General features: G+C 43.8%; 1 protein-coding gene and 1 non-coding gene across 9 annotated transcripts in view; one reads left to right on the top strand and one right to left on the bottom strand.

Moving 5' to 3' along the window:
- The window catches only part of RC3H1 (ring finger and CCCH-type domains 1), a 111,835-nt gene that overhangs the window by 36,776 nt on the left and 61,938 nt on the right, over positions 1 to 13,121 (top strand). The gene's annotated exons all lie outside the window — the stretch shown is intronic.
- On the bottom strand, positions 5,954 to 6,057 carry LOC127056104 (U6 spliceosomal RNA). The gene has a single exon (XR_007775745.1). It is a non-coding gene; the product is annotated as a U6 spliceosomal RNA (small nuclear RNA).

Below are 13,121 nucleotides of genomic sequence, written 5' to 3'. Positions count from 1 at the left end.
TGTGCCTTCAAGCCTTAGTCAAGGATCAGAACCCCATTGTGCTGGGTGCTGGAGAAACAGAACAAAAAGATGGTTCCTTATCCAGAAAGCTTATTGTCTAAGCATAAGACAAATAGTATATGACTCTAGTCAGACAGATTGAGGAGTACAAGGAAACAATGAGAGATATTGGTTTGTTCAATAGGCAGTGTTCTCAGCACACCAGTGGCTTGACAATAATCACCCTTTTTTATAGGGACCCATGGCAAGGGAGAGTTTTAAGGAGCGCATCACTGATCTACAGGATCAGTGCTGTGCCCCGATTTTTAAACAGATCCTTGGAGATGCCAAGGGAAGGATTCAAAGAGAGGAGTGATATGGTCAAAGTAATGGGCTAGTAAAATGATCTTAGCAGCAGCACTTTGAATGAGTGAAATGGGACAAGATTGCATTTGTCAAGCTTAGAGAAAAGGATATTCCAGCAATTGAGATGTGAGGTGATAAGTCTATAGAAGAGTTTTAGCTGCCTGAACAGATAGGGAAGGCTGTGTCTTAGGGCTTGTCTACATTTACAGTGCTGCAATGCTTAGTGAAGACACTACCTATGCCAATAGGAGAGCTTTTCCTGTCAGTGTAGGTATTCTGCCTCCTCAGGAGGCGGTAGTTATGTTGACGGGAGAAGCCCTCCCATTGACATAATGTTGTATACACCAGGAGTTAGGTGGTTATAACTGTGGGCTTGTCTACACTGGCAATTAACAGCGCTGCAACTTTCTCACTCAGGGATGTGAAAAAACACCCCCCTGAGGCAGCAGGTTTCAGCGCTGTAAAGTGCCAGTGTAAACAGTGCACTAGTGCTGGGAGCTACGCCTCTCATGCAGGTGGTGGGTGTGGGTGTGTGTTTTTTTTTTTGTTTTTTTTTAAGTGCTGGGAGAGCTCTCTCCCAGTGCTCTACTGTGACTACACAAGCCATGTTAAAGCGCTGCCACAGCAGCACTTCAGCATTGCAAGTGTAGACTAGCCCAGGGTCTGAGTGATGTCATTATACTGGCATAAGTTTGAAGTATAGACCAGGGCTTAGAGATAATCTACAGAAAGAATATGCAAGATGTAGACATAGGTTGGATGTGCAGCTCTAAAGAGAGATCTGATTTGAAGCTAGCGCCCAGATTGCAGGCAGAGTGGTGATGTCCACAGTGATAAAGAAGGTGGATGGGAAGAGTTGAAGGTATGGGAGGAAATAAGAGCTCTGATTTAGAGTATGACTACATTGGCAGATGAAGAGCATTGAGAGTTAAACCAGCCCTCGGATAGCACAGTAGGGAAGTGCTGCAGTGTGTCCACACTGTCAGCTGCAAGCGCACTGGCGTGGCCACATTTGCAGCACTTCCAGCAGCATTGGGAATGGTGTATTATGGGCAAATCCCACCTCTTCCTATTCTGGCGGTGTGGCTTGTGGGAAGGAGGCAGGGGTGAGGGGCATTCTGTGTCCTGTCCCAACGCCCCAAAATGCATCGCTTCGCATCCCAGCAATTCCTGTGCTTCTGTCCACATTTGGTGCCATCTTTCAATGTTTTCTTTGTACCGTGCTCTCTGCCTTCCCTTTCATTCTGTGGGAATGGATCCTGAAATGCTGAGGAATATGCTGGTGGGTCTTGCCAACACACATCATGTTTCACAGTTGAGTTATTCCTTAAGGTACAAACTGACAGTGAGGAGACAGACGACGGTATCAACTTGTGTAACGCATAGGACATGAGATTGCTTGTGGCATTCACAGACATGCTCCCCACTGTGGAACACCGCTTTTGGGCTTGAGAAACAAGCACTGAGAGGTGGGATCACATCAACATGCACATCTGGGATGACGAGCAGTGGCTGTAGAACTTTCGGATGAGAAAAGCCACTTTCATGCAACTGTGTGACAAGCTCGCCCCCATCCTGCAGCGCAAGGACACAAGTTTGAGAGCTGCCCTGCCAGTAGAGAAGCGGGTGGCTATTGCAATCTGGAAGCTGGCAACTCCAGACAGCTTCCGATTAGTTGCTAACCAGTTTGGAGTGGGAAAGTCAATGGTTGGAATTGTGTTGATGCGAGTTTGCAGGGCCATTAATCACATTCTGGTCAGAAGAACTGTGACTTTGGGTAACATGCATGACGTGGCTGGCTTTGCACAAATGGATTTCCCTAACTGCGGAGAGGCACTAGATGGGACTCCTGTTTCAATTCTGGCACCAACCCACCTAGCCTTCGAGTACATTAATCAGAAGGGGTATTTCTCTATGGTTCTCCAAGTGCTTGTGGATCACCGTGGTTGTTTCATTGACATTAATGCAGGCTGGCCCGGAACAGTGCATGACACACTCATCTTTTGGAACACTGGCCTGTTTAGGAAGCTGCAAGCTAGGACTTTCTTCCCAGACCAGAAGATCACCATAGGGGAAGTTGAAATACCCACTGTGATCCTTGGAGACCTTGCTTACCCCTTAATGCCATGACTCATGAAACCCTACAGAGGGAGTCTTGACTGCAGCAAGGAGCGGTTCAACAACAGGGTGGAGTGTGCTTTTGGCGGTTTAAAGGGTTGCAGGACCTGGCTGATGACAACATCCTCGGTTATATACGGGTACTGTACCCTCCATAACATTTTGTGAAGGGAAGGGTGAAAGATTCACTCAGGCATGGGCCTCAGAGGTTCAACACATGGAGGCTGAATTTGAACAGCCAGAGAGCAGGGCTATTAGAGGGGCCCAGTGTGGGGCTGCAAGGACTAGGAATGCCTTAAGGGAGCAATTTGATGCCGAAAGCCACCAGTAATGTTTGGTTCCCTGCACGGGAGTGAAGTGCAGTGGTTCCAATGTTAGTAGGAATCTGTGCTTGCTACGCTGACTTGCAGTGCCTGTTGCTTTCCTGGGCTAAGGTATCTTTTACTTAATGCAATAATAAAGAATATTTTCTAAGCCAACAAAGCAATCTATTTAAAAGAAAATTCATTTATTGAAAAGAGACAGAACTGCTTGGGAAACAGAGTGCAACGGGATGGGGTGGGGAACAGTTCAATCACAGATTTGCGTATGTCCTGTTATCATACTCGGTCTTCCTGTCTGGAGTGCTGTGCAGTGAGTGCTGCACTTCAGGCTGGCTAAAATGCATGGTGATGGGGATTGAGTGCAGTAGGTAAGGTTGAATGCAGGGCTGGGTGGTGAAGCTACGGGTGTGGGAGGCAGCTGGTGGCGATAAGAACCTGGATGTTGGGGAAAGTGGGTTGGAGGTGACATGGGGCACAAGGGACAGAGTTTTGGGACAAGGGCTGCAGGGGAGGGCGAGTGCGGTGGTCCTCCGCCTGGATGGCTACAAGCGCCTGGATCGAGCCCGCTTGGCGCTCCGTAATGCTTATCAGCTGCTTCATGCTTTGGTGCCGGCGCTCTGCATTCTGCTGGCGGAGCCTCCTTTCACTCTCCCTCCACTCGTGCACTTTTTGATTTTCATGAAGGGACTGCTGCATTACTTCATGCAGCATGTCTTCTTTGCATCTGCGTGGCCTCTTCCTAATTCTTTGGAGTCTTTCGGCTGCTGATAACACGGACAGCTCGGATCTCAAGGTTGCATTTGTAAAGGCAAAGTGCAATGCTTAACAAAGCAGCGTTAACACCAGACAGAACAACGATTCGCCCGTACTTAAAGACAAGCACAGTCTACACCATAGCAGAATTTGCCCATCCCAAAGTGAACATGCACAACCCACAGGAGCCCCAAAATGGTGAATAAGCACAGGGTCGATGGGGACTGATTGTTTCACTTCTGTACTGTCCTCTGGGGTTCTGTGCCTTGGGGAGAGCCAACAGCTGAAGGGGGCCTCTGTGCTAAACACTGTCCCCACATTTTCCACAGGAGTTCGTCCTGGAAGATATCTCACTGCTGAGGGTGACCTGGGAAGCAAGGGAGGGTGTTCTTCTACAATGTAGCTTCCGCCCTGGCCCGTATGCAGCTTGCCTGTGTGCAGCAATGGTCCCTCCGCCCCTCATGGCACAGTGGCGCAGACATGTTAGCCTTACTGGGACAAAGGCCACAGTGGCTCTCCCGCAAAACCTGCGCAAGCGCATTGCCCAGGTTCTGGATGAGACTTTTTTGAAGAGATCACTGAGGCTGACTGACGTGCTCTGACATTGTGGTAATGCCCTATTCCGCACCTAGGCATGCATGCAGCTCTAACCTCTTTGCCCCAAGAGTCTGCATGGAATAACTTCCTTCCCAAAATAAAATCCGCTTATCAGTCATGTCCTCTGGTGTTTGTCCTTCCCCAAGCACCAGCCACTGCGACTGGCTACCTTCCTCCTGGCTTGAGAACAGCTCTTGGCTGCATGCATCTAGGGATGCCGGGGTGTCTTCTGCCTCCTCAGCACCCTCAGTCCCGCTCTCTTCCTCCTCCTGCCTTGTTGAACTGGGCACCAAAGTGTCCATGGTAGTCCTCGGAGTGGAGGTGGGGTTACCATCCAGTATTGCGTCCAGCTGTTTGTAGAAATGGCAGGTCACGGGGGCAGCACCAGAGCGGTGGTTTGCCTTGCGGGCTTTGCGGTAGGCATTCCTCAGCTCCTTCGCTTTAACCTTGCATTGTACTGTGTTCCAGTCATGGCTCCTTTCCATCATGTCCCTTGATATCTGCCTGAAGGTATCATCATTCCTATGGCTGGAGTGCAGCTGGAACTGGACGGCATCCTCCCCCCAAACACTGAGGTCCAGAACCTTGCAATTGCTCCATACTGGGGATTGCCTGGCATATGGAGTCATGGTCACCTGGAAAGATGTGCTGAGAGCACTCCACGCCTTGCTGAGCAAACAGGAAGGCGATTTTCAAAATTCCCAGAGAATATAAAGGATGGGTCTGACTGTCACCTGAGGGCAGGTCAAAGTGATGACCAGAGTGGCTAGAACAGACATTGTGGAACACTCCTAGAGGCCAATCAGAGCGCATTAACAGGCCAGGGCATCCAGAGTGGCGCCGTAGCGCTCCAGCCAAGGCGCACCAAGCGTTATGACTCTTGTGGAGGTGGATTACCAGGAGCGCTCCAGCCATGGAGAGAGAGCGCTCTGTGTGCCTTACCAATGTGGACATATTGTGAGAGTGCACTAACTTGCAAGTGTAGCCATGCCCTTAGCTATGTTGACTTTGAGCTGAGAGCTAGACATTCACAAGGAGATATCAGTGAGAGGCACAGATTTTAATCTGGAGAGAAGGGAGACAGATCTGGTGTAGAATTGTACATCTGAGAGTCATCAGCGTAAAGATGGTAGTTTAATGTGTTTTTGTAAATGAGATTATCAAAAGTTAAGGTGTAGAGGGAAAAGAGAGGGAGCTCTGTGGAACTCCTAGAGAAAGTTCAAGGGACTATGAGGCAGATCCTCTAAGGGAGCAATTGGAGATTGTAGCATGACCTTATTTGTTTATCAATGTAGCTGTTAGTTTTTTTTTTTTAAAGTCAATTTTTTTGATGATATTTTCAATCTCACTCCTGAAATGGGTGTAAATAATGAGAATTGTGAGCAGGGGAAGACAATACTTCACACTCATATATAGGCCTCTTGAATTTGATGTCATTGTGTAAGAAACAGATGTCAAGATTATTTTATTGACTGGTTCCAGCAGTTTGTTAGCAAAATATTTATTAGAGAAACATTGTACCATAGATTTCAAGTCCTCTAGATCTAAAAAAATTGAATGTGGCTGTTTCTGGGATGTCGGTTCTGTTTTCTGGAGCAAGTCTGAAAAGGTGGAGTTGGTGAAAAGCAAAATGCTCCATCATGATCTAGCTCAGGCATTGCTTTGCAAAAAGCCACTGGAGCATGGTAACTTAGGTTACAGGCCCAAGAGTAACAACGTGTAAATCTTGTGCTCCTTGAGTACAAAGAAGTTTGATTAATTCTAGGCTTCTCTGCATTTCCACAAATAGGTAACTGATCTCTTTAAAAAGAATAGGATTAAATATACAGTGCTTCACAAATTTGTTTTATACTTGTGTGGGGGCTATGCTAATCTTCTCTTTATGTCCCATCTGAAGAATATATGCTGCCAAATAAAGCATTACGAGGTATTGGTTGGGGTTTTTGCCAATTTTCACAGACCTCTCCATTCAGCTACTGTCTCATTCTCTATCCTGTTGTGGTCTTGTAATGATATTCTGATAGTGTTGTGATATCTGTGGTATCTCTGTGATGTCACAAACAGGATTATGACTTCACAGCAGGATGAGGCCGATGCGGGAACTCACTGAAAAATATAAAGTTTAAAAATAAATTGGAATTCAAAAAGTTACTGACCTTGAATTGTCTTTTGTAGATAGGACTTTTTTGCATTTGTTGCAGTCTGAAATATGAAGAAGAAATTACTGTGGAAACAAGATTTTTTTTTTTTTTTTTTTTAGGATTTCTTAAATTCAATTCGTTATTGGCTGCTGTGCCAGTGTTTGTCAGAAGTGAATGATTAGATTATAGTACCAAACTAGTCATGGTAGTTTTTTAAGTTCTGCAGGAAAAGGGGCTCTTAATAGCTATCTTTTTGTTGTTTTCATTCTCCTTTAATATTAAATAGTATTATTTCTAGAGAGTAAGGTGAAGGCTGTAGAAGTTTGGTCTCTGGGAATTATTACAACATCTATTAGTAGTAGTTTACACATAATGCTTTTGGTCTAAAGCAGTTTTGAAAGGGTAAGTATCTCATTATCCCTATTTTACAGCTGCTTTTTTAACTAACTTTTTAAATTGTGAACCTGCTGAAGGAAGTCAGAAGTTGAAGACATACAAACGAGACGAGCTTGTCTGTCTCTCCATAATTGCCATCATTTCCAGGGTGATCAAATAGCAAATTACGCTGACTGAACTGTAAATATATTCCTTATCGTGGATTAGCTGCATGCGGTCCAGGGCAGATCTTACCAATGCTATAAGTCTGCACATACACACAAACCACTTTAATTGAGCGAATTCCTCCTACCCTACTGGGATGGAGGAGAGAGGTGTCCCCCTCCCTCCCCTTTTTTTTTTTAGTACCTGGGAGCCACCAGGATGTTCTGATGATGAAAACCATATAAGTGTCTAGTTGAATAGGTGTGTGTATATAAAATCAGTTTTAAATTGTTGAGGTATCAGCATCTAGTTTTCAGACCTGCATTTTCCTCCATTGGAATTCAAATTTGATTATATGTATTATTAGACAACAGCTCTTCAAACTCCAACATCTACTTTTGGGGAGGCCAGATATTTTATTTACTGTTACTTCTGCTTTGGAAGGTTAATGGATGGAGTTTTTTTTGACTTGACGCATGAATCTAATATCTTTTCTCTGAAAAGGTGACTTTTTTTTCTCTTCAGCTACTTGGCTCCTCCCCACCCTCTTCCCCAACTTCAGCCCTAGTGCATAACTGCTAGTTAGAGGCCCATATACCTAAATTGCAGTTGCTTGGTAGGAAAATGTGTGCTCAACAAGATCTGCTGTTTTAGAGATACGTGAAGACCCTCTAGTTGCAATGAAGGGATGTAGTTCTGGACAACCCCCTCTTTTCCCTAACCTCTCCTAAATCATGTGAACTTAAGCTGGTGACATGTAGAATATTTTTCAGGCTCAAGACCTGAGAGTCTACTGTTTTTTTTTCCCCCTCAAGGATTGCCCCTTTCTTTTAAATAAATTGTAGAGATACAGAGTCTCTACCATAAAATGTGAAGCTGTTATGGCCTGCTAAATTAACTCTTGTATACTTCATTGAGAATTCATTGACTGTTGGCTTTTAAAAATGTATAGTTCTTGTTTTATATCCTATAAAGAGAACTGTAGCTATTCTATATTAAAATGTACACAACTTTCATATATACACCACAACAGATATATGAAGGATGTAAATGTTCTTCAGTTTTAACCGTGGTGGCAAGGAATAGTCTTGTGGCTGAAGCACAGGTCTTGCAGGTTGGGAGGGGGAATGGAGTCCTAATCCCAGCTCTTACCTAAGGTCTCTCAGCTGAGGTCATTTAACCCTTCTAAGCCTCAGGCTTCCCAGTTGTAAAAAATAAATTGATTCTTGCTTCTCAGGATGTTGTGAAGCTTAGGCCTTGGCTACACTGGCGCTTTACAGCGCTGCAACTTTCTCGCTCAGGGTGTGAAAAAAACACACCCTTGAGCGCAGCAAGTTACAGCACTGTAAAGCGCCAGTGTAAACAGTGCTCCGGTGCTGGGAGCGCTGCTCCCAGCGCTGTAAGCTAATCCCCATGAGGAGGTGGAGTACGTGCAGCGCTGGGAGAGCTCTCTCCCAGCGCTGGCTCCGCGACCACACTCGCACTTCAAAGCGCTGCCACAGGAGCGCTCCCGCGGCAGCACTTTGAAGTTTTGAGTGTAGCCAAGCCCTTAATTCATTAATGTCTATAAGGTGCTCTGAGATCTCTGATAGGAGGTGCTATGGTGGTGTAAGGGATTTTTTTATGTTCTTAGAAACTAGGACATTTCAAGTGAAGGCTAATGTCTTGTCCTTAACAGGTCCTTGTTTTTGCTAAAATATTTTATTGGCTACCAAACAAGTGACTTTTTTACATAATAAGGAGGTATGTGTCAGGAAGGGGATTTCTGACTTTCCTGTTCCTGCTAATGGGAGTTAGTCTATAGAGGGGACGAAGCCCTTCCTTGTATATTGCAGCCTTGATATGTAATTGAAGGTAAAGAAACTTTGATTGGATTGTGTGAGTTGGAATTAGCATTCTTGTGTTGTACATGGTTTTATGGTTTCTTTTTTAGCTTAAAAATGAAACGCAAGTGTGCACAAACAACTCTGCATTGAATGAGAGTTTATCTACTCTGCAAATTGTATTTCATGTGATTTACTGTACAGTATCGCTTTAAGGGTGGGGGAGAGGATTTTTTAGGCATAAACCACCTGGGGTTTGCTGCTTTTTCAGGTCTTGCTTTTGTCACAGTACTCTGCTGCCTTTTAGGGGCGTGCGTGTGTGTGTGTGTGTGGTGGAATGAGGAAGTGAAGCACTCGGAACGTGCAGTCATTTGACTAACACTGTTGTATGACTAGTCCAGTGAACTCTCTCTCCCCCCTTCATTGTTCTTAAAATACAGTAACCACGCAGTAATATCCCAAGCATATTTGTGATGGTTATGAAGTTCCACAAGTGAAGGTAAGAAGCTCTTCTCTTGGCATCTCCTCTTCATACTCTTTTCCCACCTCCCCCACATACAAAAATTGTTTGTGATCAGAAGTAAGCTTTCATTTTCAGATGCTATTCTGCAGAGCTGGGTGTGGAAACATTGTGTAACATAATTTTCCCTTTTCATGAATGCTGCTTTTGACTGCTTTGTGTGTTCTTAAAAAAGAAAAAGCTGCACAGTTTTGAACTGTATCTAAATAACCATTTTCTTCTGGCTGGTAAAGGAGTCAGGTAAAATATTTATAATTTCTCTTTACTTTTTAAAAGAAATGTAAGGTTTTTATAAGACTTTTTTTAAAAAAATGATCATGAGGAAGTGAAAGAAAATATTGCAGTGCATTCATAATAATTTTTGATAGGTCAAACTCAGAACAGTTCTGTTTACGTTAAAATAAGTTATCTGTTAAGTGCTGGTGAAAAGTGAGTCATTGACAGGCTTGTAGAATGAAGTCCTCTCACCTTGGGTCCTACATGACAGTGGCAGTGCGAGCTCCCCTATATTGTTCTCCTACTAGGTTGCAGCCTTGTCCTAGAGGGTCCAGAGAAGATGGTTTAGTCTGTAAGCTCCTTAAACCCTTCTGTGTGTGCTTGCCAGGTTTTCAAATGTGGGGTCTGGTCTCTTCCTCTCCCTCTCTCTTTGATCAGTCTTGCCGATTGGGAGCTGGCCTGAGACAAGCAATTCATTTGGCCTGAGCCACCAACTTGTATTTATTTTTAATAATCCTGAGTGTAGTAGGAATATAATAATTGAATAATCCAAAGGATGTGCTCCACCAACTGAGGGGAAAGTGCAGCAAAATCCATGGATGTTCCATCGCGTAGATTTATCAGAAGTTCCCACAACATGGGATGAATAAAGGCAACAGGAAACATACCTGGAAAATTATTCTTCTAGTGGATAGAAAATATAGTTTGACAACCTTATCTTCCCTTAACCTATGCTACTGTTGAGGAATAGCAATTTTCAAAGTTAATGCCATGTTATTAACTTCCTGCAAAATATTAAATTAGAGTAGCCAGGAGCTATGTCCATGTAAACAGATGAAAGGGTAATTAAGACTTTTGTGGGGTACAGAGTTGGAGTTTGAACTGACAGTGACTAGTAGTGAATAAGAGTATTTTTCTCAGGCTGATTTGCAGGATCCTAGCTGAGCTTGGGGATTGAGCCTTATAGATAGAACCCCTGTATTTTGCAAATGTGAAATAAACTTTAAAAATATATATATACACACAATAAAATGAAACACTGCTCTGGTTTGGCTCAGCCACCACTCCGTCATGAGGGGAGTGACTGGTTAAATTTGAGGGAGTGGCATTGTGACTTGGCACAGGGTCTCAGTGCCCTTTGAGTTTGGCTGGCCACTTCATGATGAGGGGGCAGCAGGGCTAGACTTGAGTGTTGCTGCAACTTGTGCACCAGGTTGCAGTGCCCAGGGCGAGGAACCAGGCTGAGTCTCATCAGACAGGAACTACAGCTGTCGGGTGAGTGTGGGGTGGGCTTTCTCTCCAGCTTCTTCCCCCTGGGCCTCCACTTCTCACCAGGCTGAGGCAGGATCTATCTCCCCCCACCAAACCCCACACAACTATTTTTAAAAAAAAATTCCATGAGTTCTAGTTGTAGGTCTCCAGTCTCGCCTCATTCCTGTTGTTGGAGTGGGGAATCAAACCATGAATTGTCAAACCATGGCCTCTAGCATCTGCTTGTGTTTAAGGCAGGCCCTGAGCTATGATGAATAAATAGATGGCAACATTTGTTGGTGACATGATTATTTTTGTTAGTAAAGACTAGGAAGAACTATATAAACTCTAGTTAAAAGTGATAATTGGACAATAATAAAGCTGGTGAACTTCATGATAGAACTTTTGATAGTCACTGTATACCAGAAGGAATAATTTGAAACAATTCATATCTAGTTTGCATATGAATCTGTCGTAACCTCTTGGCGGAGGGGGAAGATCCAGAAGTCATCTTGGATGTTCCCTAAGCACGTCTGCTCAGTGGCCAACACTAAATAATTGAGATATTAGCTTGTACTAAGGGTTAAACACAAATATTACATGGTTTATAGCTGCACTATGTACACTGGACAGGTGGTCTCACACCCTGAATACTTCATTAGGTTTTATTTGTTTCATTTTAAGAGACTTAGCAAAAATAAAAAAGATTCAGGAGAGAGCAACAAAAATTATTGTAGAGACCCTGGAAATTCTCTATTAAAAGATCAAGTTGATTATTATTAAGACTGAGGAAGATTATTAAGCTTGGAAAGGAAAAGATTATCAAGATGTTGGACACGGTATATAAAGATGAAGCTCTTTGTAACTGTAGATCATGAAAAAGTGAGTAGTAAGATTTGGAGGCACAGACAAGGAGCCCAGGAAGCTTGCTGTAAACTCCATTTAACTTTCATTAAAGTTCTGAGTTAGTGATCAGAGTATAGAATAATACGGTTTGAGTGGAGGTACTGAATGGAAGTACTGAAATATTCTATGATCTCTTCATTCTGGGCTGCTGTCTTTATTTTGTTTGAATCCAGTATCCCTAATTAAATGTAGTTGTGGGGGTCAAAGGAATCTCCTGTCCTTACATGCACCCACTTCCTCCTCTTATGAGAATTGTACCTGTTCTACTCTTCAGTGCAATTTTACCTTTCAAACTCTGGTGTAGAAGCATGAAACTGATCAGAATTTCCTTCTATTCTGAGTTGGTTCTGCTTTTTCTGGTGCTCTACAGCAAGGGCTTTGGGCAAGAACATTAGCACAAGTATGATTCTAGTCAGGAGCCAGAGATGCAAAAAAGAAAGATGGCGTGAAATGAGTCCACGAAGGACGGACAGACACACACAGGTGGGAACCATGCTCATCAATCAAGTGACATTGCATCTGAGTTCATGAGCAAGTTTGGGGACTGGCAAGGAAGAGGACACTAAAACTCACTAATGTAACTTGCTAGGAATCGCCTTGCCCCAAATGAAAGACCAGCCGCTAGCAGATTGCCAAGTGAACTACCTCTTCTCAGCTACTAAGAAGGTCACTGATGTGTGGTCTTTTGGGGGGAGTAAAGTGAGTAGTCTTGGAAACCGCATGATAAGAATAACTCCACGCAGCCCACGCTAGCGCTCTCCAACTCTTGTATTTGGTGGAGCATGAATTTCAGTCTGAAATCCATTTTGTAGTTTCTAATATGCAATGCTTAAAGTCCTTATCTCCTGCTATCGCTATTCTGATTACTTTTGGTAAAGAAGGGAGAGACCAAAATAGAGCCTGAAGAGAAACTGCCAGAAATAAGATTTTGAGGATGCGGGTGGTGGGTGAAGAGAATGCATAAAATCCATATAGTGGGAAGACTGAGAAAGAAGGGACTATACTGATTTTTAGCAGGAAATTTGTACAGTAATTCCTTGCTTAAGGTTGTAGTTATGTTCCTGAAAAATGCGACTTTAAGCGAAACGATGTTAAGCAAATCCAATTTCCCATAAGAATTAATGTAAATGAGGGGGTTCAGTTCCAGGGAATTTTTTTCTCCAGACAAAAGATGTGCATACATACGTACATACCTATGTACACAGTATAAAGTTTTCAAACAAACAGTTTTAGGGCAGTAGGGCTCAGTGGTTTGAGCACTGGCCTGCTAAACCCAGGGTTATGAGTTCAATCCTTGAGGGGGCCATTTAGGGATCTGGGGCAGAAATCTGTCTGGTGGTTGGTCCTGCTTTGAGCAGGGGGTTGGACTAGATGATCTCCTGAGGTCCCTTCCAACTCTGATATTCTGTGATTCTTCTAATACTGTACACACCAATAATGATTGTGAAGCTTGGTTGAGGTGGTGAAATCAGAGGGTGGGATATTTCCCAGGAAATGCTTTACTACTAAATGCACCTCATGAACTAGCACTTGGCTGAGCCCTCAAGGGTTAAGTACGCTGACCCCATGCTTAAGTACACTGCCTTTT

This window comes from Gopherus flavomarginatus, chromosome 7 (genome assembly GCF_025201925.1).
Source record: "Gopherus flavomarginatus isolate rGopFla2 chromosome 7, rGopFla2.mat.asm, whole genome shotgun sequence".
NCBI lineage: Eukaryota > Metazoa > Chordata > Testudines > Testudinidae > Gopherus > Gopherus flavomarginatus.
The sequence above is the reverse complement of the archived record's forward strand: the minus strand, read 5'-3'. Positions and strand labels throughout refer to the sequence as shown.